The following is a 24,678-nucleotide window of genomic DNA, read 5'->3' as shown; positions in this document are numbered from 1 at the left end:
GAGCACTGCATCCAGTTCTGGGGGCCACACTTTAAGGAAGAGGAGGACAAATTGTAGTCCAGAGGAGAGCAACAACAATTACATGAAGGTTTAGAAACCCTGACTTGTGAGTAATAGTTAAAATAAACTAGGGCTGTTTAGTCTCGAGAAAAGAAGACTGGGGCAGGGGGGACCCTTAAAAGATTCCAGGTTCGTTAATGGCTGTTATAAAGAGGATGGTGATCAATTGTTCTCCATGCCCACTGAAGGCAGAACAAGTAGTAACAAGCTTAATCTGCAGCAAGGGAGACTTAGGTTAGATATTAGGAAACACTTTCTAACTGTAAGGATATTTAAATACTAGAATATGTTGCCTAGGGAGGTTTTGGAATCCCACCATTGGAGGTTGTTAAGAACAGGTTGGACAGACACCCATTAGAGATGGTCTAGGTTTAGTGAGTCCTTCCTCAGTGCAGGGGGATGACTAGATGATCTCTCTAGTTCCCTTCCAGCCCTACATGTCTGAATCATTCCATCAATCCCAATCCTTTCTCTCTTCCTCTTAGCCTCTCCTCTTCCTGCTCTCTTCTTTCAGTGCTACGGTCTGTACATCCAGCTCTACTCTACTCTAATCCTGGCTCTGTCATTCCACTCCCACAACTTCCTGCTTCCCCTGCATTCCCTGACCTAGAGATCCCTGCATTTCCTACCTCAGCTCCTGCTTCCATGTTCACCTTTGGAGAACATCTCAGGAGTACTCAGTTTCCTTGTTTTAAGCTCACTCTCTCATCTGCCAGCTCTGCTCTCTTCCTTCCATTTATTTTGGCATGTTCTTCTCCTTTTGGCTTGAGTTGGTTCTGTCCCTTTCTTCTCTGAGTGTGGAATCGTGACCCCGTTGAAGTCAACCGGAGTTTTGTCACGAACTTCAATGGGGCCAAGATTTCAATCTGACTCTAGTCTGGCCCCTTTCCGTATTTTTGATGTTAGCCTTAGCCTTTTCATTTCTCTTTAATCTTGCCCCCTCTCGGATCTATACTCTTCTCTTTTCCTACTCTCTCACTCTTCTGCTGTTTGCAACACCTCCCCCCCTCATTAATGGACTTAACCTCCATGAATTTATCCAGTTATCTTTTAAATCCTGTTATAGTTCTAGCCTTCACAACCTCCTCAGGCAAGGAGTTCCACAGGTTGACTATGTGCTGAGTGAAGAAGAACTTCCTTTTATTTGTTTTAAACCTGCTGCCCATTAATTTCATTTGGTGGCCCCTAGTTCTTATATTGTGGGAACAAGTAAATAACGTTTCCTTATTCACTTTCTCCACACCACTCATGATTTTATAGACCTCTATCATATCCCGCCATAGTCTCCTCTTTTCCAAGCTAAAAAGTCCTGGCCTCTTTAATCTCTCCTCATCTGGGACCCGTCCCAAACCCCTAATCATTTTAGTTGCCCTTTTCTGAACCTTTTCTAATGCCAGTATATCTTTTTTGAGATGAGGGGACCACATCGGTACGTAGTATTTAGATGCGGGCGTACCATGAATTTATATAAGAGCGATAAGATATTCTCCGTCTTATTCTCTATCCCTTTTCTAATGATTCCTAACATCCCATTTGCTTTTTTGACTGCGTGGACATCTTCAGAGAACTATCCACAATGACTCCAAGATCTTTCTCCTGATTAGTTGTAGCTAAATTAGCCCCCATCATACTGTATGTATAGTTGGGGTTATTTTTTCCAATGTGCATTACTTTACATTTATCCACATTAAATTTCATTTGCCATTTTGTTGCCCAACCACTTAGTTTTGTGAGAGCTTTCTGAAGTTCTTCACAGTCTGCTTTGGTCTTAACTATCTTGAGCAGTTTAGTAGCATCTGCAAACTTTGCCACCTCACTGTTTACCCCTTTCTCCAGATAATTTATGAATAAGTTGAATAGGATTGGTCCTCGAACTGACCCTTGGGGAACATCACTAGTTACCCCTCTTCATTCTGAAAATTTACCATTTATTCCTACCCTTTGTTCCCTGTCTTTTAACCAGTTCTCAGTCCAGGAAAGGATCTTCCTTCTTACCCCATGACAACTTAATTTACAAACGAGCCTTTGGTGAGGGACCTTGTCAAAGGCTTTCTGGAAATCTAAGTACACTATATCCACTGGATCCCCCTTGTCCACATGTTTGTTGACCCCCTCAAAGCTTTCCCAAGGCTGTTGGGTGGTCCTGTGGCTATGACAGTTGCTCAGGGAACAGCACCCCCAAGTTCTGGTCCTGTAGAACCACAAATAAGCACTCTCCACCCAGACAACTGAGACATTGTCAGCTGCTGTGCTGAGGCAGGGCTTTGCTGGGTGAGTGGGATTTTATTGGATGGACTCTCTCAGAAGGAATGAAAATGTGGCTGTTTGCTAAGGGTATTTAAAAGCTCTGGAAAGAAAAGACATCATAGCCTCATCTCTGCTGATCCCAGTCCTTTCCCATTCTAAATAGATCAGATTATCTGTTCCCACTGAAAAGTGAAGGACCCCTCACCAATGGTGTAATCCAAAGCATGGTAGTTGTTTCTCTTAATATTTACCCCAAGTTTGGTGCTTCACTGTATAACTGAGATGGTGGAAGCACTTAGAGGACTGCACGGAGTGTGATGGCTAATTAGACCAAGATTCTCCACATGTGTGCCAGGGACAGAAGCAGGGTGTAAGGACCTGTGCAAGGACAAAGGACAACTGCAGCAACTAGCTACTACCTTCTAGCACCCCTGGGGATGCAAGCCACCTAAATGGGATGGGAAGGAGGTGGGGCAATGGTCCTGCTTTCCCAAAACATCAGCCAATGGGGCTGGCGGGCCAACGTATCCTAAAGGATGCTGCAATGCCTACTTTGCATTGGAGCACTCCCGCCATAACAGGACAGGGCATGACGTGACCTGAGAATGAAAGGGGTGCTGAGGTCCTATGGATATAGTCACAGCTGATGTCCCATGATCAAGGCAGGACAGCTCTCTGGAACTGAGATCCTGCCTGCAAGTGTCACCATGAAGTTACGCCATCCAGTCAAAGCTTTTCTTTTTTAATTGTATGGACTCAATTTAGTCTTGATTTTTTTCCCCACTGCTTATTTTTAAATTGCAATCTTTGCCTTTTGTACTTGTGCTAAAGGCACTTTGAACTTTGCACCTTACCCAGTGAGTTTTACGAGAGATTTTAAATTGCAGTAGATTGAGCAATATTTTACCTCTGGTGCTTGCAGTTTTGATCTAAGATTTCTGCCTTAAACTGAGGCAGAGTGAGAAATTTCCAACTTAAAAGGGTTGAGTTATATTTGTGATCTAATAGACTGAGAAATATTTTATCTCTACTACTTGCACTTTGCTCTGAGATTTGCACCTTAAAAAGGTAGTGAAATTGCATTGCACTTTTAGCTTTTCTCTCTTTGATAAATGGCATGAGTTTCCGAGATCTTAGAGAATATGGCCACACTGAGGAAACCTTAAAAATTAATAGTATGTAGCTATCTGAGCACAAAATAAAATGAATTCACCTCTTCTATTCAACACACACCACTTGAACTTAGTCAGTTGCAAGCGGAGCTGAAGACAACCTTAATTGTCAGCATTGCCCATCTTTGCAGAATCCAGGAACTTGCTTATGCTGCTATAATTGTTTTTGATAGGACAACGAATGGTATTAAATCAAGAACAACTGAATGTCGTGATAACCCTGCTATAATAAATCAAGAAGTGCTAGTCCATACTTTAGAAGCTGTGTGCCTCAGATTACCCTATAAAGAGGCATTGAGGATGGAAAAACAGACCATACTAGATGATAAATTACCCGCACAAACAGTGCTGATGTAATTCAATGACAACTTCAAAAGACAAGTGCATGGTGTGGGTTTTTTCTCACTGACTCAGCATGTGCTAATGAATACATCTTATTGTTTTGCACAAGGCATACCATACAACATTTATCTAGCGCAATGTTGTATGTAATAAATGGGACAACCAAAATAACACCAAGTATTTCAGCAATCAGTTACACGCACTTGTAGGCATTAATAAGAATTCTCAGATAATGAAACTTGCTTTTCCCTCTGATGTCTTCAAAAGCCCCAAATTGTTCTGAAAAATTGTTTCAAAACGTGAATGATGCCACACAGGAACACTGATCCACACTTCCCATCACCAATTTTGAACAAGCTGTAATTAAGGCAACAAAGTTTTTTGCACCTGTTAAGAAGAAAGTTTGGTTCTCCTACTTGAATCAAAGCTGTTGACATAATTCAAAGCACAAGTTTAGCAAATCTATATGGAAATGGTCACAGATGCCATCTGAGTTTCTGTCTCTTGCCCCCATTAGTTTTCTGTAACTGACAGAACTCCAAAAGCTTCAGATAACAAGGTGTCTTATCCCTGTTAATGCTCCTGATGCGGTGCTGTGACTCAGAGAGGACGACACACATTGAAGAGTAAACACACAAATGGAAAACAAACCAAATCATCCATTGTTACTTTCCCCCACCAGACCTGTAACTGGTATGTGAGTGGCAAAGATTAACCCAAAGAATACAAAAAGACAGTGGGCATGAGGCACCGGCTAACAGGGAGGCTGATGAGAAGGGTGCATGTTTGGATGTTACAAAATGAAAACAATGTGAGTTGGAACTCTATGGTAGAAGGAATGTCAGCCCTTCCAATGCTGTGTGTGATCTTAGGATAATTGCATCTTATAGGCTGGGCAAAGTCACTCCCCTATTGGTTTTAAAGATCTTTTGCACATGACATCATGCTGAATTCTTGTAGAGATGTTTATGTTTTGATCTTACTTCAAAAATACTAATATAGGCCACCTTTGCACCCTTCCAAACTTTGGGGTATCCAGCCACCTAGCAAATCCCCTGTGTAAATTACAGCTGCCTCAGGGTTGCTCTGTTTTATAGCAGCTGTTCATAGCCTCCAGATTGCTCCAAAAGCCATCACTGGCACCTAAGGACGCCCTCACTACGTCCTTTTCCCTCCTGCCACGGCTCTGCATCACCCGGGGATTCCCCTAGACAGATGGGGATCCTCCACTGGTTGACTAAGCCAACCTTAAGGCTGCTTTGCACTTCTGGAGTGGCACAAAGTAGCCTTAATGAAGCAGAGGATGTGGTACAAGGGGCAAGGCATTGGAGAATCAGACACAGAGATGAGTCTTTCCAACTGATATTGAAATGACTTGATTGAATGGGAGGCAGATGCCTGAGCATTCATCTGAAAGCTCAATTTTACCTACCTTTCCTTTCCATGCAAACCTCTCCTAGTTGGCCTCCCACCTGTCTTAATTTTATTTCAAAATCCCACTTGCAGTATATTTAGCATGTTGCCATTTTAGTGGTCTAATCTTATGCAAGTCATTACTTTTGTGTTGCTCTTTACTCAGGCTGCAAAATCTTGTTCGTAATGCATGTCCCATCACATGCAGGTCTGATATTCAGGGCTGGGCAGCAGGAAGTCCTGTGTTCTAACCTCAGCACTGCACTGATTTGCTGTCTGATCTTGGGCAAGTTGATTTGCCGCTCTGTGCCTTAGTTTCCCCATCTGTAAAAGTGAGGAAAATGTTTACTTCCCTGCCTCACGGGCACATTACGAGGGTAAAACATAAAATGACCATTCATCCAAAATATACCAAGGCAGGCCTGGTTTTTCATCTGGTGTCTGTGATGGGGTTCTCTACTCACCGTGGGACAGCACCACCTCCTGGAGATGCTGGGGATTAGCTCTGCCATGCTGACACCACTTTCTATGATTGCACTCGGCCACCCTCCATCCCTTTCACCGTCTGTGGCCCTCTCTCGCTCCAGTAGCTGCTGCTTCCTCTTTGTGACTCAGCCCTCCAGCCAGGTCACAATGTGGTTTCCCCTTCCGTGGATACCAAAGCCTTTCGTGTGACTGTTCCCAGGCAGTCTCTGGCATGGCGCTGTTGGTGCCACCCCCTGGTGGCCAGTAGGGAACCCAGGATCACCTACTACTCTGGGTTCCAGTCCAGCGACCCTGTACTTGGCAACTGTGGCCTGCTTTCCTTCAGACCCTGTTGTTTCTTCCTTGGACTCCTTCCTACAGCTTCTGGTTCCCCACTCTCGGTGTACCAGTTCAAATTACCTCCTCTCAGGGAGCAACTATACACTACTGATCCCTGTAGCCTCAAACACACCTCCCTTCTCTCAGGGAGTGACTGCAGACTACTTCCCTGCAGCCCCTTTCCGTTGCCAGCTTCCTGGTGATATAAACCCAGCCCAGCTCCTCTCCCAGCTGGACTTCATTAGAAAATTAGGCCTTAGTGCGCCTTGGTGCTCCTTCAGGTGCAGCCTATAGATTAATTGGCCTAATTTACTCCTTCAGGCCTTGTGTGGGGTGAACATCCCATCTCAGTGTCCCAGGAAATTATTTTAGGACACCTGAACTGCCCTGGGTTTTCATCAATTAAAAAAATATTTTTAATAAATACAAATAGTTTGTTCTAGACATTGCTGTACAGAGTAGAGCTTAGTCATAGTTGAACAAGAACAGACAGTGCCGTGGAATGAGTGCTCAGTGTGTTGGGCAGTGTTTGGGACGAAGAGAGCAGTCAAAGGAGTGTCCAGTTCTCTGACCTGTTCTTTTGCTCAGGGAAAATGTTAATGATGCTTGTCCAGTGTTTCCCAATAAACTCACTCAGACACTAAGTGACTGGGGGAAAATCCTGCCCCCCCTGAGAAATATGCACAAAGGGGAGAGCAATGACATCGACACACATTATACAAACAATGGAGTTTTGTCTTTATATGAATAACTCATGACCTTAAAAAATGTCACCACAAAAGTGTCCAGGTTTGATTTTGAATTCCTGATCACCTTGGTTGAATAATTAGCGTCTGCATTAGTCTTTGAGTGTGTAAAGTACTCCATGCAGTAATGGATGCGTATTATAATAAGCCACAATAAATTACTTTCAGTGATAAACTAATACAGGCAAATATAGACCCAAAGTACCATCTGATGCTGCTTTTCTGCAGTCACTTGACAATATGCACCTATTTCCCTGCCTTGAATCATAGAATCATAGAATATAAGGATTGGAAGGGAGCTCAGGAGGTCATCTAGTCCAACCCCCTGCTCAAAGCAGGACCAATCCCCAACTAAATCATCCCAGACAGGGCTTTGTCAAGCCTGACCTTAAAAACTTCTAAGGAAGGAGATTGCACCAGCTCCCTAGGTAATACATTCCAGTGTTTCACCACCCTCCTAGTGAAAAATATTTTCCTGATATCCAACCTAAACCTCCCCCACTGCAACCTGAGACCATTACTCCTTGTTCTGTCATCTGCTACCACTGAGAACAGTCTAGATCCATCCTCTTTGAACCCCCTTTCGAGTAGAATCATAGAATCATAGAATATCAGGGTTGGAAGGGACCTCAGGAGGTCATCTAGTCCAACCCCCTGCTCAAAGCAGGACCAATCCCCAATTAAATCATCATAGAATCATAGAATATCAGGGTTGGAAGGGACCCCAGAAGGTCATCTAGTCCAACCCCCTGCTCAAAGCAGGACCAAGTCCCAGTTAAATCATCCCAGCCAGGGCTTTGTCAAGCCTGACCTTAAAAACCTCTAAGGAAGGAGATTCTACCACCTCCCTAGGTAACGCATTCCAGTGTTTCACCACCCTCTTAGTGAAAAAGTTTTTCCTAATATCCAATCTAAACCTCCCCCATTGCAACTTGAGACCATTACTCCTCGTTCTGTCATCTGCTACCATTGAGAACAGTCTAGAGCCATCCTCTTTGGAACCCCCTTTCAGGTAGTTGAAAGCAGCTATCAAATCCCCCCTCATTCTTCTCTTCTGCAGACTAAACAATCCCAGCTCCCTCAGCCTCTCCTCATAAGTCATGTGCTCTAGACCCCTAATCATTTTTGTTGCCCTTCGCTGGACTCTTTCCAATTTATCCACATCCTTCTTGTAGTGTGGGGCCCAAAACTGGACACAGTACTCCAGATGAGGCCTCACCAGTGTCGAATAGAGGGGAACGATCACGTCCCTCGATCTGCTCGCTATGCCCCTACTTATACATCCCAAAATGCCATTGGCCTTCTTGGCAACAAGGGCACACTGCTGACTCATATCCAGCTTCTCGTCCACTGTCACCCCTAGGTCCTTTTCCGCAGAACTGCTGCCTAGCCATTCGGTCCCTAGTCTGTAGCGGTGCATTGGATTCTTCCATCCTAAGTGCAGGACCCTGCACTTATCCTTATTGAACCTCATCAGATTTCTTTTGGCCCAATCCTCCAATTTGTCTAGGTCCTTCTGTATCCTATCCCTCCCCTCCAGCGTATCTACCACTCCTCCCAGTTTAGTATCATCCGCAAATTTGCTGAGAGTGCAATCCACACCATCCTCCAGATCATTTATGAAGATATTGAACAAAACCGGCCCCAGGACCGACCCCTGGGGCACTCCACTTGACACCGGCTGCCAACTAGACATGGAGCCATTGATCACTACCCGTTGAGCCCGACAATCTAGCCAGCTTTCTACCCACCTTATAGTGCATTCATCCAGCCCATACTTCCTTAACTTGCTGACAAGAATGCTGTGGGAGACCGTGTCAAAAGCTTTGCTAAAGTCAAGAAACAATACATCCACTGCTTTCCCTTCATCCACAGAACCAGTAATCTCATCATAAAAGGCGATTAGATTAGTCAGGCATGACCTTCCCTTGGTGAATCCATGCTGACTGTTCCTGATCACTTTCCTCTCCTCTAAGTGCTTCAGGATTGATTCTTTGAGGACCTGCTCCATGATTTTTCCAGGGACTGAGGTGAGGCTGACTGGCCTGTAGTTCCCAGGATCCTCCTTCTTCCCTTTTTTAAAGATGGGCACTACATTAGCCTTTTTCCAGTCATCCGGGACTTCCCCCGTTCGCCATGAGTTTTCAAAGATAATGGCCAAGGGCTCTGCAATCACAGCCGCCAATTCCTTCAGCACTCTCGGATGCAATTCGTCCGGCCCCATGGACTTGTGCACGTCCAGCTTTTCTAAATAGTCCCTAACCACCTCTATCTCTACAGAGGGCTGGCCATCTCTTCCCCATTTTGTGATGCCCAGCGCAGCAGTCTGGGAGCTGACCTTGTTAGTGAAAACAGAGGCAAAAAAAGCATTGAGTACATTAGCTTTTTCCACATCCTCTGTCACTAGGTTGCCTCCCTCATTCAGTAAGGGGCCCACACTTTCCTTGGCTTTCTTCTTGTTGCCAACATACCTGAAGAAACCCTTCTTGTTACTCTTGACATCTCTTGCTAGCTGCAGCTCCAGGTGCGATTTGGCCCTCCTGATATCTTTCCTACATGCCCGAGCAATATTTTTATACTCTTCCCTGGTCATATGTCCAACCTTCCACTTCTTGTAAGCTTCTTTTTTATGTTTAAGATCCGCTAGGATTTCACCATTAAGCCAAGCTGGTCGCCTGCCATATTTACTATTCTTTCGACTCATCGGGATGGTTTGTCCCTGTAACCTCAACAGGGATTCCTTGAAATACAGCCAGCTCTCCTGGACTCCCTTCCCCTTCATGTTAGTCCCCCAGGGGATCCTGGCCATCTGTTCCCTGAGGGAGTCAAAGTCTGCTTTCCTGAAGTCCAGGGTCCGAGCGAGGTAGTTGAAAGCAGCTATCAAATCCCCCCTCATTCTTCTCTTCCGTAGACTAAACATCCCCACTTCCCTCAGCCTCTCCTCATAAGTCATGTGTTCCAGTCCCCTAATCATTTTTGTTGCCCTCCGCTGGACGTTTTCCAATTTTTCTACATCCTTCTTGTAGTGTGGGGCCCAAAACTGGACACAGTACTCCAGATGAGGCCTCACCAATGTCGAGTAGAGGGGAATGATCACGTCCCTTGATCTGCTGGCAATGCCCCTACTTATGCATCCCAAAATGCCATTGGCTTTCTTGGCAACAACAGCACACTGTTGACTCATATCCAGCTTCTCATCCACTGTAACCCCAAGGTCCTTTTCTGCAGAACTGCTGCCTAGCCATTCGGTCCCTGGTCTGTAGCAGTGCATGGGATTCTTCCATCCTAAGTACAGGACTCTGTACTTCTCCTTGTTGAACCTCATCAGATTCCTTTTGGCCCAATCCTCCAATTTGTCTAGGTCCCTCTGGATCCTATCCCTACCCTCCAGCATATCTACCTCTCCTCCCAGTTTAGTGTTGTCTGCAAACTTGCTGAGGGTGCAATCCACACCATCCTCCAGATCATTTATGAAGCTATTGAACAAAACCGGCCCGAGGACCGACCCTTGGGGCACTCCAGTTGATACCGGCTGCCAACTAGACATGGAGCCATTGATCACTACCAGTTGAGCCCGTCAGTCTAGCCAGCTTTCTATCCATGTTATAGTCCATTCATCCAGCCCATACTTCTTTAACTTGCTGGCAAGAATACTGTGGGAGACCGTATCAAAAGCTTTGCGAAAGTCAAGCAATAACACATCCACTGCTTTCCCCTCATCCACAGAGCCAGTTATCTCGTCATAGAAGGCAATTAGATTAGTCAGGCATGACTTGCCCTTGGTGAATCAATACTGACTGTTCCTGATCACTTTCCTCTCCTCTAAGTGCTTCAGAATTGATTCCTTGAGGACCTGCTCCATGATTTTTCCGGGGACTGAGGTGAGGCTGACTGGCCTGTAGTTCCCAGGATCCTCCTTCTTCCCTTTTTTAAAGATGGGCACTACATTAGCCTTTTTCCAGTCATCCGGGACTTCCCCAGATCGCCATGAGTTTTCAAAGATAATGGCCAATGGCTCTGCAATCACATCCGCCAACTCCTTTCGCACTCTCAGATGCAGCGCATCCGGCCCCATGGACTTGGGCTCGTCCACCTTTTCTAAATAGTCCCGAACCACTTCTTTCTTCACAGAGGGCTGGTCACCTCCTCCCCATGCCGTGCTGCCCAGTGCAGTAGTCTGGGAGCTGACCTTGTTCGTGAAGACAGAGGCAAAAAAAGCATTGAGTACATTAACTTTTTCCACATCCTCTGTCACTAGGTTGCCTCCCTCATTCAGTAAGAGGCCCACACTTTCCTTGACTTTCTTCTTGTTGCTAACATACCTGAAGAAACCCTTCTTGTTACTCTTAACATCTCTTGCTAGCTGCAACTCCAAGTGTGATTTGGCCTTCCTGATTTCACTCCTGCATGCCTGAGCAATATTTTTATACTCCTCCCTGGTCATTGATCCAATCTTCCACTTCTTGTAAGCTTCTTTTTTGTGTTTAAGATCAGCAAGGATTTCACTGTTAAGCCAAGCTGGTCGCCTGCCATATTTACTATTCTTTCTACACATCGGGGTGGTTTGTCCCTGTAATCTCAATAAGGATTCTTTAAAATACAGCCAGGTCTCTTGGACTCCTTTCCCCCTCATGGGGGGATCTCCCAGGGGATCCTGCCCATCAGTTCTCTGAGGGAGTCAAAGTCTGTTTTTCTGAAGTCTAGGATCCGTATTCTGCTGCTCTCCTTTCTTCCCTGTGTCCCTTTCTTCCCTTGGCATATCCTTGAGGATTTGGAAGAAGAGCAGTCAGAGGCTTGAACACACTGGTGAGTATAAATATTTTGAATTAGTTTCTGGAGTGCTTTTGCCCACCCTAGGTGATCTCTCTTGCTGGGATTGCATGGCTGTTATCCTTGAAAGCATGTCAGTCTCTAGAAAAACAACAGGTATTATTTAACAAATAACCCTTTCCATTCCACGAAAGAATTCCAATGACCAGATTCTGACTTGCTTGGCCCCTTACAGGTACAAAGTGTAGGTTAGTCAGCATGGTAACCTTTTATAAGCACTTTGTACAGCTCTCAAGCCCATATCCTCAAAGATGTTCAGCTCTAACCTGCCTCTTGCTTTCAATGGGAGCTACGTGTCAAACAACCTTTGAAAAGCTGTGTCTCAGAGGCTGTGCAAGGTGTAATGCAATGGAGAATCAGTTTTTCTGAATCTGCAACCATCTTTCCTGCGGCCATTAATTAATTTGGTTGGCAGTTCCTTCTCCTCCTCATGGACCTGGCCAGGAATCTCTACTATTCCCTGCCAGGACCCCAGCCTTCCCTGTATCTTGTGCCTGCAGGTATCCGGCATCACTGGCTGTGCCCTGCAGCTCCCCTCTCCACGGTGCAGAGACTATTTAAACAATTTACTTGGAAATGCTCAGAAAATTCCTTCTGTCCTCAGACAGTAAGTGCTGTAAGGTTGGAAAAGATACACTGCATTACTCATACATAATGAAGAGATTTAATCCCGGCTCTATGTGCAAAACTCAGAATTACCTGTGGAGTCATGGGCAGTGTCTCCATAATAAAACCTCTGGGGGTGTTTCTGGACTCAGGTATCTAAGGAGCAATAGATATATATTATTTCCTACTAGCCACAGCTCCTCTCCCCAAACAATGGGCACAGTTTTGGTTTGTGTTTTGAACCACAACTTTTGCAATCACATGACCTTCTTTTGGCCCTTTGAGGTTTTTTCACTGGTCGGACATTCGCCAAGTACTTCTGCAAAGCCTTCTCCAGCGCTGGCAGTTTCATAATGTAACTGTGCTGGCATTTACTCGGCATGTATTTATTTTAACATGTGTCTCAAGCTCTGACTCGTAGGCTACGTCTTTTCCTGCAATGGGGAAAGGCTGCAGAAGAAGGGAGGCAGCAGGACACTACACAGCTAAAAACAGCAGCATGGAAGGGAAGGCACGGCTTGGGTGAGTACAGGACATGTAGGGTATGTATTCGGGTACATACCCACACCCCTCAGGCATGTCTTTACTTACCTAAGCCATGTCTCAAGGTCCACACAGCTAGTTATACCTGTGCTAGGGGCATTTATGCGCACCACCTGCTGAAAGATGCAGGTAATGTAGATGTACACTTAGGAGATTTTTATTTATTTCTTTAATTGCATTTACAAAAAAAATCATTGACTGCAAGTGTTATTTGATCTGGAATCGTTGCTGCTGTAACTTCGCTAAAACTGTCCCCGTGAGCTTAGAGAACGTAGAGCCTGAAGATCTTTCAAACAGGCATCAAATATCTCCCTTGTTGCTACTGTATGTCACACAACAAAAGGCACCTCTTTTATTCATTCTGGTGCTGTGAACTGTGTATCAGACTTTGGCAAAATGACATCTGTGTTGTCTTTTTTTCTGCTGCTGCTTTGTAAAGAGACATCTTCTGACTACCGAGTGCTGCTGACCCTGCAATTGTCAGACACAGCTGCTTGTGCTTGCTGTGTTTTTCAGCTTCACTAACTGCTGGGAGATGCAGCTGAAATCGCTGCTTAAAAGTTCTCCAATCCTTGGCCATAGTTGCTGCAATTTTCATTGAAGCTGGAGGCGTAATTTCACTCTTAGCAACGCAAACATTTTGCCTCTGCCAGTGCTGAGCCTTTTCAGCTAGATTTGTTGATTTCTTGTGGATTTAAGTTAGATAGTCACTCCAAGAGGCATGTCAGAAAGAGCAATCGAAAGAGTCTCTGCTTGTCCTGTAGTCAGAACCGGAAGGCATTCAGGTCACAGCAGTGCTTTCACCAGGGCCTGATCCAGAGGTCACTGAAGACAAAGCGACTCTTTCTCTGGGGATTTAAAATGGAGAAACATACAGTAGCTGACAGCATGTAATCCAAGAAGTCCACTGGTGACTGCCTTGGTTAGAGTATAGGGAATTCAAGTGGAGCATTAAAAATAGATACATTGCTGCCTAATTTCTAGGTAATATGACATGCATCCACGACATAGGCCCAGGTTCTGATCCACTGCACTGAGCAGGAACTTGCCCTCTGATTCATCCCATTGAAGTAAGTGGGGCCACTCTGGGAGCAGGGAGCTGACCAGTCTGGGTAGGGGGATCAGAGTCTGGCCCACAGTGGTCAAGTAGAAATAAATGTTCTTGGTTATCAATAGGGGTATATGTAACATATAATAACTAGCCTAGCTGGATTATTTGTGGGGTGTATTGGAAACTGTGATAACATTACAAGTTATCACTTTCAAGTGCGAGAGGTTTCCTGGTTTTGCTTGCAAACTAGTGGGCTCTGAGGGAAGCCTTATGTTCTGGGTCTTCTATGGCAGACTGCAAAGAGCCAGTGTGGGGTGAGTCAGGTCTCTCTGCCTTCAGTAGCATCCTGTTTTGTCTCATGGTGGTTGTGTGTTGTTGGGGTTCTGGATAGTAAGAAATGAAGTAGTGTTATGTTTCAACCTGCCAGAAAGAGTGTTTGATGCTCTCTTTGATGTGGTTGTCCTTGCTGTCCCCTCACGTGGAGTGTTAGGGGTAAGGATGTGGCCATTGAAAGGTGTAGGCAGCAGTGACCATGGAGGTCTCTAAGGATTGCAGAGGGTGAGGAGTCTGGGATTGTTGGACTAGTAGGTCAACTGATATAGGCAGCATTTGGGTTTTCTGTCTGAGAAGACCTATTGTGTCCTGCTCCTTGTCCTGCTTGGACTTTCTTCCATCCATTCCTTCCTTCTCCATGCTGTCTGTCATGCTGACCTTCCAGGCCCTCTGTTCATGGTCCAATGCAGCACTGACTTACAGCATTGCAGGAAAAACTATTTCACTTGGAGGGTGGTGATGAACTGGAATGGGTTACCTAGGGAGGTGGTGGAATCTCCTTCCTTAGAGATTCTTAAGGCCCAGTTTGACAAAGCCTTGGCTGGGATGATTTAGTTGGGGTTGGTCCTGCTTTGAGCAGGGGGTTGGACTAGATGACCTCCTTAGGTCTCTTCCAACCCTGATATTCTATGATTCTATGATCTCAGTGAACATATCCTCTTTAGTTCTTTCTCCTCGTCATCAGGATAAGGCATTCTGCAGGTGTGGAGGGGGAACTCCTCAAGGCTGCTGTGGCAGAAACTGCTGATAAAAACAGACAGATGACTCACTGGATTTATAGTCACAACAGAAGAGGAAAGATAAGTTTCCAAACTCCCTTCCTTTATTTTCATAAACACTTTAATATTAACTGCTTATTGATGCTTCAACTTTTGAGTGCCTCTGCATTGCACTGCTCTCCAGCCCCAGCCATGGGGAATATGCCCCACCAGGGGCAAGAGGGAGGAAGGAAGGATTTCGTGTTTCCCTATTCCATGGGTACAAGTATAGGGCAATGGCACTGAATATTGGCACTATCTTCCACAGGCAGTGGGTTTTAGGTGATATCTCACCCCTGAGGGTAACAAACACAGAGAGAAAACAGCTGCTACTGGTGTCCTCATGCTGCCTGGGCCCGCACATTGCTAGCTTGTGTACTGCAGTGGTGCCAGCCAAACACATTGCAGAGAGGTGTAGGAAAGTGTCCTATCGCAGAGGAAGAAATAAGGCAGCCATCCCTAGAAACCTTCAGGAGGGTATTGCAGAGTATCTCCATGAAAGGTTCATCAAGAGCTTTCAGGAGAATCAAAGAGACATCCCTATGTATATAAACAAAGTGTTCCTCATGCTCCCCCTTTTCCACACAGCCCCCACCCCACCTAACCCAACCAGGGAGTGACAAGAAGATGCCAATTCTACTTCTGTTCATGGTGTCCTACCTCTTCTTGTGCAAGTAAAACAATGAAAAGTCAATATCTGTGTCCTGCTAACCTGGCATGGGCCTGGTACCATCTTTACACTTAAACATTGTAAAGAAAAATGCATGCCCATTCCCTTCCCCTTCATCAGGCTCATCCTTGCTCATAGACGCCAACTCCGTGGGTCACAGGCACTGACTTTCTAAAGTGCCGGGGGGTGCTTGACCCCTGGCTCTGCCCCAAGCCTCGCCCCCACTCCACCCCTTCCCCCCAAGGCCCCACCCCTGCCCTGCCTCTTCCCGCCCAGTTCTGCCCCCTCCCCTGAGCACGCCGCATCCTAGCTCCTCCTCCCCTCCCCCCAGAGCCTCCCGCATGTCACAAAACAGCTGATTGTGGAGGGCGGGATGCGCGAGGAGGGAGGGGGATGTGCTGATCCGCAAGGCTTGCCAGTGGGCAGGAGGCACTGGGAATCGGTGCTTATGCTGTGGGTGCTCTGGAGCCGGAGAACCCATGGGGAAAAAACAGTAGGTGCTTAGCACCCACCAGCCACAGCTGTTTGGTGGGGCCATGACATCAGCTGTTTGGCGGGGCCATGACATCAGCTGTTTGGTGGCTTGGGGGAGGGTGAAGGGTAGCGAGCAGCGGGCAGGCAGGGGCCTTGGGGAGGGGCAGAGTGGAGGCAGGAAGAGGCAGAACGAGGGTGGGACCTCTGGGGAGGGGCAGAATCGGGGCAGGAAGAGGTGGAGTGGGGGTGGAGCACTCTCAGGCAAAAATAAAAGTCAGTCCTGTGTCTGTGCTTACCTGGCAGGACTGGCTAGCCAGTGGTGGAATCTCTAACTGGTCCCAGGTCATGGTATGTCTGGAGCCCCCTTCCACCTCTCCCCCTTTTCTTCCTGCTTCTCCTAACTTTTTCAAAGCACGGGGCTCTGTGGCTCTTCTATGGGACCCACAGTGGTCTGCAGAGTGCAGCTGGGGTCTCCACCAAGCATGGTATGCAGGTCATTGTAGTAGTTGCAGGTCTGTGGCTCAGCACCAGATCTCCTGTTGGCTTCCTCGGCCTTGCAGTCTGCCTTCCTTCACTTTCAGACGACACTGCTGCTCATCCCTATCGTACCCCTTTGCCTCCATCCCCTGTGCAATCTGTTCATAGATTCCAGATTTCTATGGCTGCTCAGTAGCTCTGCGTGCACAGACTCTTCTCCCCACAGGCCCAGGAGATCCAATACCTCCCGTCTGTTCCAGGCTGGAGCATGTCTACAGTTTGGAGCTAACATGATCGGGTGGGCAGCTGCACAGAACACCGGAGAGTTGCAAGGTGTGCTCGCCAGGCTGGGCAGGAAAAGGCATCTCAAAAACACTTGGGGTTTTTTAAAAGGGATGGGTCTCTGTGGCCCTGGGAGTTTTACGACTGTGAGCAGAGCAGTCACTGTCTCAGAGAATGGGGCCTTGTGGGACAGCTTCAGGACTGTTTTAGCTGGCACAGGTCATAGCGTCTACACTCACTGTGCATCGACCTTGTTCGGTTGGCCATGGCTCCACTCTGTATTTATGTTTTCCACTGAATATCAGCTTCTTCCTCTTCACAGGCTCTTTCTCGCCAACAGGAAGATTTATTATTCTTTGAGGAGAGGGGGGATAAAATTACTTCAAGAGACAAGATTGATGGGGCCAGGGGAAACAACGATGATTGAAATTCTCAGCTGTTCTTCTAAGTGATTAAATTCTAATTGAGGGAAGGGTCTTGTGCTGAACCCACAGGCTGCACTAGGATGGCTCCGTGGGCTGCAAAGGGGAGATGCTTAGCTCTGTCACTGACATCTATGGCTGTAGGCAGCTCTGTATTACGTGGGCACCATCAATAAATGGGAGGGCTGACACTATAATGATTTTTGCTCTCTCTAATTATTCTGAGACAATAAGAGATTCTCTTGAGGTGCAGTTTCAACACAGTCTCCAGGAGGCGACTGGATTACCTTTTATTTCATGCTGCTCACCTCTGCCATGAAAACGGCATCCTTCATTATCCATCCTTCCCAGCATTTCTGCACATGAACACTCCACATCCTCTTTGTCAGGGCTGCGGCCCCGTGGAGCCAACTCACTCTCTGTGCAGTATGAATTAAATGTCTGTATTGGACAGCAAAGCCCCTCCCCCACCCACACCGCCCTAAAGGAGCCTGGTTTTCAGAAGACAGGTTCAAGTTCAGTGACTTCGAAAGCAGCAGAGTCTGACCAACTCTGGGCTTTTGAAAACCCCAGTCTTAATGCCCACTTCACTCCTGTCTCCCAAGGTGAGTTCAGAATGGGGTAGCAACTTTCCACTTTGAGCACCATCCATACCAAAATGGGAGGGAAGTGCTTAGGAGTTTCACAATCCTTGCCAAAGAGCCGGTCAGTTGTTATGTTCTGGAAAGTCCTGCGTGACATCTCTCTGCCGGCTTTTGCACTAGTGACCATCCCCGTGGTATCTGGATGCAAATCTGATTGACCTTGTGTGTTCTGCAGTGAGAAAAGACTAGATCCATGTGTGGAATGTAGAAAAGAGAAATCCAGAAATAAGACAGAAAATGTTTCAGTAACTAATTAATCCAGCTGACCCTTACTTTGCTAACAAGGCTGTGTGTGTTTGTTTTAATGCAGCAGAACTGCCAGTCCTGGGTGTCAGCTTCTGCTGTCAGCATGGATAAGCATGAGACCACTGCCTCACTAGGAATTAGAAATTTCACAGCACAGTTTCCACATCAATAGTATCCATTCATTTCTTTGGCTTCTCAAGGCTCATATTTCTGCTTCCTCTGCTTTTTGCACGTACACAGCCTGAAATGATGAATGCTTCCTACAGTCCATAAAAAGATCAAACAACTCAAGCTGGTTTTATATTTTATGAACTAAACTATTCCTTTCTGTTGGAAAACCTGCCACAAACAATTTGCTTTGGCAGGCCAAAAAATAATAAGGGCAAGACACATCTAATCAGTTTTTCCACTCAAATAATTGACAATGAAACAGCTAGATTGCTTCCCTCCCCCACTTTTTTCTTCCTGCATGCATATCATAGGCCTGCACTTTATGTCTGAGCTGCAGACTCGGGCTGAAATGGAACCACAAGCATGGCTGGATAGAAAAGGATGAACTAATGATCCGATGGTGCTGATATGTTTAACTGATAACCTTAACACTTGCAAACTGTTTAGGTGGGGCACTTCATTGTGACAGTATCTGTTACTCATCTGTGGTTTTATTTCTCTGCACCCTCTTTGGGACAGTAGGTTTGTGTTAAAGAATGGGAGGTCCTGAGTGCTGTGAGCCTTTGAAAATATGGCCCTTTGTGTGCACATATAAGATCAGCGAATAACTGTATATCTGGTAATATGAAAGAAACAGCTTAAAGGAGACATTCTTGGCTAAATCTGCTTTACTTATTAGTAGGGCTGTCTATTAATCATAATTAACTCACGTGATTAAACTTAAAAAAATTAATTGCAATTAATTGCGGTTTTAATCACATTGTTAAACAACAGAATGACAATTGAAATTTACTAAATATTTTGGATGTTCCTCTACATTTTCAAATATATTGATTTCAATTACAACACCGAATACAAAGTGTACAGTGCTCACTTTATATTATTATTTTATTACAAATATTTGCACTATAAAAATGATAAACAAAAGAAATAGTATTTTTCAATGCACCTCATACAAGTACTGCAGTGCAATCTATTTATCATGAAAGTGCAATTTACAAATGTAGATTTTTTTCTGTTACATAACTGCACTCAGAAACAAAACAGTGTAAAACTTTAGAGCCTACAAGTCCACTCAGACCTACTTCTTCTTCAGCCAATCGCTCACACAAACAAGTTTCAGAGTAGCATGCTTACATGATGATTACGTTCGTTATAAAAATAATGTGTTATTTAAATTTGTGACTGAACTCCTTGAGGGAGAATTGTATGTCTCTGGCTCTGTTTTACTCTCATTCTTTCATATATTTCATGTTATAGCAGTCTCGGATGATGATTCAGCCCATGTTCTTCATTTTAAGAACACTTTCGGTGCAGATTTGACAAAACGCAGAGAAGGTACCAATGTGAGATGTCTAAAGATAGCTACAGCACTCAACCCAAGGTTTAAGAATCTGAAGTGCCTTCCAAAATCTGAGAGGGATGAGGTGTGGAGCATACTTTCAGAAATCTTAAAAGAGCAACATTCCGATGCGGAAACTACAGAACCCAAACCACCAAAAAAGAAAATCAACCTTCTGCTGGTGGCATCTGACTTGGATGAAGAAAATGAACATTCATTGGTCCGCACTGCTTTGGAATGTTATCGAGCAGAACCCATCAGCAGCATGGATGCATGTCCTCTGGAATGGTAGTTGACTCATGAAGGGACATATGAATCTTTAGCGCATCTGGCATGTAAATATATTGCGATGCCGGCTACAACAGTGCCATGAGAACACTTGTTCTCCCTTTCAGGTGACATTGTAAACAAGAAGCGGGCAGCATTATCTCCTGCAAATTGTAACCAAACTTGTTTTTCTGAGTGATTGGCTGAACAAGAAATAGGACTGAGTGGACTTGTAGGCTCTAAAGTTTTACATTGTTTTATTTTTCAATGCAGTAATTTTTTTTGTACATAATTCTACATTTGTAAATTCAACTTTCATGATAAAGAGATTGCATTACAGTACTTGTATTAGGTGAATTGAAAATACTATTTCTTTTGTTTTTACATTAGTGCAAATATTTGTAATCAAAAATAAGTATAAAGTGAGCACCGTACACTTTGTGTTCTGTGTCGTAATTGAAATCAATATATTTGAAAACGTAGAAAACATCCAAAAATATTTAAATAAATGGTATTCTATTATTGTTTAACAGTGTGATTAATTGCACGATTAACCACAATTAACTTTTTTAATCACTTGCCACACTATTAAATAAAACATCATGAAATACAGAGCATCAGAGATATAGTAGTTCTGTTTGAACAGTGTGATTCATCTTACTTCTGGCCACTGAAGTGTTTAAAAGGATGGTGCATAATAATGACTTGATTCTGTGGATGGTATGAGAGTTTTGGAATGTTGTGATCTCTTGATGAAATGTTGGGCTAATCCAAGACTATTGGGGCTGCCTGTTAAAGGGAGTAGGTGGGTGGGCATGGCAGAAAGAGAAACAAAAGAAAATGAATGACTAAGTCCAGGTTTTTTGAAATACCAAGATCATTTTGAAATTTAAATAATTCTTCTGGGGATTGAACCATCCTATGTGTAACAAACCAAAGCCTAGAATACATAGGCTACTTGAGTGAGAGACCTACCAAAGAGTACAGCAAGAATGGGTAGGTAGAAATGGCCTGCAGAAACGGCAGATTGAGTATTTCATATCTTCCATTCACGGTCAGGTCATGAACACTGGCTTAAATCTTTTTGCAAGTAGTTGAACCTTTAATCGTCACACTTTTAATACTGCATGTTCCTTTAAAAAAACATTGTGAGTTATAACTTCCTTTAAACCTGGGGCTACAAGGACACAGGCAAGATATTTTTCATAATTCCTAACATCCTTTTTATTTCTTTCTTACTTTAATAACCAGTCCTTAGAAGCTTATACAAGCAATAGATTTTGTTACAGTATGTTTTGCTGTCTGTCATACGCAAATCAATATGTTATTATTACAGGGTTTCTTATAAGTACCAATAATTGACAATGATTTTTCTTTTTAAATAGGAAAACAATTGTTTTGCACAAAATAAATCAAGGTTTATATGGAGTGTTTTATACAAAATACGTCCACCCAAAAGTTTGGGTGTATAGATATGCATTTCATATTTATGGTGGCTTAAAATTTTTCTATCAAAACTGTTTTAAAATGGAAATTTGGGTTTTCAAGTAAATGAAATTTTTCATAAAAAGGCCCTGTTTTCTGCAAAAAAATCTATTTTCTTGTCATAAAATCAAACACCTGAAAGATGAATTATATTTGATTCTGAAATGCTGTTGTGGCGCCTCATGGGAGTAGTAATTCGATTTCCTCATGTCCCCGTTTTTCTGTATAGGCTGGACTCCCCATCCAGACTACACCTCTTATGATGCACCATGGACAGGGACATTCAGGATATAAACTTCACCCCTCGCCATTGGAAGTGTATTCCGATGAGGGAGTCCAGCCTATAGAAGAGCATGGGAGCATGCAAAATCCAAACTACAATTCCCATGGTGCACCACAACAGCATATCCAAACTATAAAAAATTTCAGCTGAAAGTTTTTGATTTTTGATTTTGTTGCCAAAAAGTCAAACTTTTCCAAGGAAAATTTTGGTGAATTTTTGGTTTTGGTTTCATCTAAATTTTCCGTAGTAAAAGGCCTGTTTTCCAACCAGCTCTATTTACAATAAAACACAGGCCTCTTATTATTTATATTACAAAGCCATCTAGAGGGCTCAGCTGAGATAAGGCCCCTGTTGTGCTAGGCAGTGTTGACACAAAAACTGTGCCCCGAAGAGCTTACAATCTACTCAGACAAGACAAAGGGTAGGAGGGGAAACAGAGGTGAAGTGATTTACATGAGGTCACACAGTGGGTCAGGGAATAGAATCTCTCGAGTCCCAGTCAAATACCCGATCCACTGGACCATACTGCCATCCCTTGCAATGTGCAGGCTAGAGGGAGGCAATGAAGTGGAAGAAATCCCCAAATGTAGCTAAATCTCTTGTAAAAAGGCATGCCTCAGCTCCCTGGGGATGTAACCCCATTTCCATGAGCCTGCGGAAAGCCCGCCATGTGAAAGATACATTTGTGGCTCAGCAGATTTTGAAGGGTATGTCTGGCTTCACCTGTTGTGCTTCCCTAGCATCTCATGGGAAGTTCAGATGAAGCTGATGCTGCTTTGCATAATACTCCTCTACACCAGGTCCAGCCTTGAGGGAACAATACAAGAGGAAATTCCACATGGTGAGCCTCCTCCCCCCTAAGCCCCTCCTACCACAGATTTTCCTGAGTTCAGGGGGAGGAGAGGAGGGACAATCAGGACCAAAGACTGAAGCTGGAGCCACCAGGAGACATCATTCCCTCTCTTGTGTATGGTAGACTCGAAGGCCTCCTATTGCCTTTGGTGTCCATGATCACAATAGTTCTGTATGCACTGGGCATACAGAATTGAAACACCAGACCCATGAATTCCACTTGACATTCTATATTAAATAAAAGCAATGAAAACCTATTCTCTTTGCATGATTGATTATGCACCAGCACTGCTAATGTGTCCAAAGATCAAAACCTGCTGCTTCCCTTATTCCGCAGGAAGATGGTCTTATGGATAACAGTCCAATTGATGAGGTGTTTCGGTAAACAAACTTGATAGATTGGGGTGGCAGGGTTTAATTTAAGAGCAGAGATGGTAAGGTATGCAATCATTAGTCAATTACGCATCCATTAATTGGCTACACGTCTGAACTACTAATCATTCAGGAACTTATTTCTTTCCCTCTTGTTCTTTAAAGGGCAGCTAAACCTTTTGAAAAGAGATGTGGGGGAGGCGATTGTTAGATCTGTACTCATGGGGACTGTGACAGGGTGGATAGCTGGAGGCCTTGTGGCCCTGCCACACCCTGCCCCAGAAAAGGGCAGTAGAGAGGTCCTCCAAACTGCCTAGAGTGACTGTGTGGGATGCTGCGACTCAGGCCCAGCAGGCTAGCATAAGAAGAGCTGCAGGGCCAGAGTGAGTTCAGTTCCTTGCCAGAGCTGGAGGAGGGTGGATGGTGTGTGATTGGCTGAGGGAACTGCAGAACTCTGGACAGGACAGTTTTGCTAGAAACCAGGGAGAGCAAGAAGGAGCCCTGAGCTGGTTGCCGGGACTCCATTAGGACAAGGCCCTGAGGAAAGGGTGAAGATGGTGCAGAGCCATGGGGAAGTGGCCCAGGGAATTAGAGAAGCCGTGTGACATAGTTAGAGGGACACAGTAGAGGGCTGTGATCTACAGGGTCCCTGGACTGGGACCTGGAATAGTGCAATGGGCCTGGGTCTCTGCCATTAGTCACTGGGAGAAGTGGCCTGGCCATTGAGGCACCCCAGTAGGAGGAACTAAACTCTTTAGTAGCCCAGTTGAAGAGCTGGGGCCAGAAAGGCCCTGAGAGAGTGAAGACATTGCCTGCAGGGAAGGAGCGCTGGGGCACTGCTCTATTCCGGAGCAGGGACAAACTGAGAGAGACATTACAGAGGGCACTGAGAAGCCCCTGTTGGACTTGTACCCCGAAGGGGGTTTGCTTTGCTTTTATCTCACACACAGACTGTGTATGACTCAGCCAGAGGGCTGAAACACCAAAGACACACCACAGAAAGAGAGAATACAGGCATATGCACTCGGCCAGGGGGCGCTCACCGAGAGGTGAGTACACCCCGTTACAGGGACACTCAGAATTCTCATGAGAAGAGGAATTTATGTAATGGTGCTTGGGGAGGATCAGGCTGTACAGTGAGGAAGTGCATTATTTTATGTATGTATGTACATATGTCCCTTCCTTTCAGGCAGAAGTGGGAGTATTTTGGATATTTTGCCCCTTGGGGTTGCGTACATCTCCAGGTTCTTCACATGCCTTGAGACACAACCCTGAGAGTCCAAATATTATTTGGAGTTATCTTTCATTACTGCGTGTCAGCCTCCACATGGGAATACGGTAGTCAAGTCCCCAGTGGATGCATTTTCATGGCTATTCATGACCAGTGATCCTTTGCCACATTTTCCTCATTTTATTCTGAGATTCTCTGCGCATCAACCTTAAAAATCCATCTGATATTCATTTAAAGGATAGGTGAACTGGTTCAGGGAAAATAAGAAGCAACATAAACCTTCACTCAAATCTTCAACTAAACTAGAAAACTAAACTGGATTTGAGGTTTGCAAGAGGAATAACCATAAACCTTAGTGAACAGCTTGTTCTCATGTGCCTCTTGACTTTTCAGGATTGGGAGGCTGGTGACCTCAGATAAGCATCTACAATGGTGGGCACTTATGTCATAAATATAAAGGGAAGGGTAAACCCCTTTAAAATCCCTCCTGGCCAGTGGAAAAATCCTCTCACCTGTAAAGGGTTAAGAAGCTAAAGGTAACCTCGTTGGCACCTG

The sequence above is a fragment of the Chelonia mydas genome, chromosome 4, assembly GCF_015237465.2.
Source record: "Chelonia mydas isolate rCheMyd1 chromosome 4, rCheMyd1.pri.v2, whole genome shotgun sequence".
Classification (NCBI taxonomy): Eukaryota; Metazoa; Chordata; order Testudines; family Cheloniidae; genus Chelonia; species Chelonia mydas.
Note: the sequence above shows the minus strand (reverse complement) of the source record.